The sequence below is a fragment of the Aristolochia californica genome, unplaced genomic scaffold, assembly GCF_029961685.1.
Source record: "Aristolochia californica isolate CCGP_79_NKW_82.1479 unplaced genomic scaffold, dmAriCali1.0.hap1 SCAF_135, whole genome shotgun sequence".
Classification (NCBI taxonomy): Eukaryota; Viridiplantae; Streptophyta; class Magnoliopsida; order Piperales; family Aristolochiaceae; genus Aristolochia; species Aristolochia californica.
In genome coordinates, this window is record NW_027181810.1 from 45,001 (window position 1) to 47,208 (window position 2,208).

Consider the following 2,208-nt stretch of genomic DNA (forward strand, 5'->3'; position numbering starts at 1 on the left):
CACTCGCCTGGGCAGCTGGTCACATGCGTCGCTCACAGGCATTTTGCAGGCCAGCACCGGCGGATGCACGGGTCAAGCGGGACGGGACGAGCGCAAGGCTTGCTTTTGGTGGCACACGAAAACACGAACCCGAAAAAGGGACATACGCACTGGCGACACGCGCGCCCGTTTCGCCTGCCACCCATGCACACTCGCCTGGGCTGCTGGTCACATGCGTCGCTCATAGGCATTTTGCAGGCCAGCACCGGCGGATGCACGGGTCAAGCGGGACGGGACGAGCGCAGGGCTTGCTTTTGGCGGCACACGAAAACACGAACCCGAAAAAGGCGAAAAAGGGACATACACACTGGCGACACGCACGCCCGTTTCGCCTGCCACCCGTGCACACTCGCCTGGGCTGCTGGTCACGTGCGTCGCTCACAGGCATTTTGCAGGCCAGCACCGGCGGATGCACGGGTCAAGCGGGACGGGACGAGCGCAGGGCTTGCTTTTGGCGGCACACGAAAACACGAACCCGAAAAAGGCGAAAAAGGGACACACGGACAGGCGACACGAAAAAAAAGGGGTCGCCCTACCTAGGTGGGCGCAAAAACCCCGTCGGCCAGGAGGTTTCGCCAAAGTGTCTGTACTGTCACACAGGGTCAATAGCACGGGCATGGCCGGCCGCCGCACGTGCAGCGGCTTACGGACGCACGGTTCGGCGGCACAGGTGCCTGGCGGCTTTAGCACCTTGGGGTGGACAGGCCTGGCGGCAAGGGGGGCTAGGCACCTTGCTGCCAGCCGGCAATGGTGCACGGGGCGGGGCGCCACACAAACACGAAAGAGGGACAAGAGCGGGGCGATGGTCCACAGAGACGAGCCATGCACGGGGCCCGTGATCGCCGACACACGCGAACGCGGACGCGGACAAGGACAAGGACGCGACGCGCGGCGCGCGTGCGAGGTCAAGAGGGGCGCGCGCACGAAAACGCGAAAAAAGGGGCTAGCGGCCGAGAAACGCGAAAAAAACCGGGTCACCTACCTAGCCGAACGCCTAAAATCGCTTCGGGCAGGAGGTTTCGCCAAAGTGTCTGTACTGTCACACGGTCCGTACGGGCGCAACCCCATCGCGCGCCAGCACCCCTTCCTGGGGGCGCCCGCCCGCCAGGCGCCTGGCGCCCCACGCGCGCGCGCCCGGCGCCTGGCGCCTTGCCCCCCACGCGCGCCCGGCGCCTGGCGCCTGGCGCCTCGCCCCCCACGCGCGCGCCCGGCGCCTGGCGCCTTGCCCCCCACGCGCGCCCGGCGCCTGGCGCCTGGCGCCTCGCCCCCCACGCGCGCGCGCGCGTGGCGCCTTGCGCCTCGCCCCCCACGCGCGCGCGCGCGTGGCGCCTTGCGCCTGGCGCCTTGCCTCCGCGCGTGCCTGGCGCCTGGCGCCTTGCCCCCCACGCGCCTGGGCGCCTCTTTTCCGCCTGGGCGCCCTGGCACCTTTCCGCCTGGGCGCCTGTTTTCCGCCTTGGCGCCCTGGCGCCTTTTCGCGTGGGCGCCTCTTTTCCGCCTGGGCGCCATGGCGCCTTTCGGCCTGGGCGACTCTTTTTCGCCTGGGCACCTCTTTTCCGCCTGGGCGCCTCTTTTCCGCCTGGCCAGGGCGCCTCTTTTCCGCCTGGGCGCCATGGCGCCTTTCTGCCTGGGCGCCTCTTTTTCGCCTGGGCGCCTCTTTTCTGCCTGGGCGCCCTGGCGCCTTTTCGCCTGGGCGCCTCTTTCCCACCTGGGCGCCCTGGCGCCTCTTCGCCTGGGCGCCCTGGCGCCTTTTCGCCTGGGCGCCTCTTTTGGCGCCTGGGCGCCTACGCCAGGGCGCCTCTTTTCCGCCTGGGCGCCTCTTTTTCGCCTGGGCGCCTCTTTTCCGCCTGGGTGCCCTGGCGCCATTCCGCCTGGGCGCCTCTTTTCCGCCTGGGCGCCCTGGCGCCTTTTCGCCTGGGTGCCTCTTTTGGCGCCTGGGCGCCTACGCCAGGGCGCCTCTTTTCCGCCAGGGCGCCTCTTTTTCGCCTGGGCGCCTCTTTTCCGCCTGGGCGCCCTGGCGCCTTTTCGCCTGGCGCCTCTTTTGGCGCCTGGGCGCCTACGCCAGGGCGCCTCTTTTCCGCCTGGGCGCCTCTTTTCCGCCTGGGTGCCCTGGCGCCATTCCGCCTGGGCGCCTCTTTTCCGCCTGGGCGCCCTGGCGCCTTTTCGCCTGGG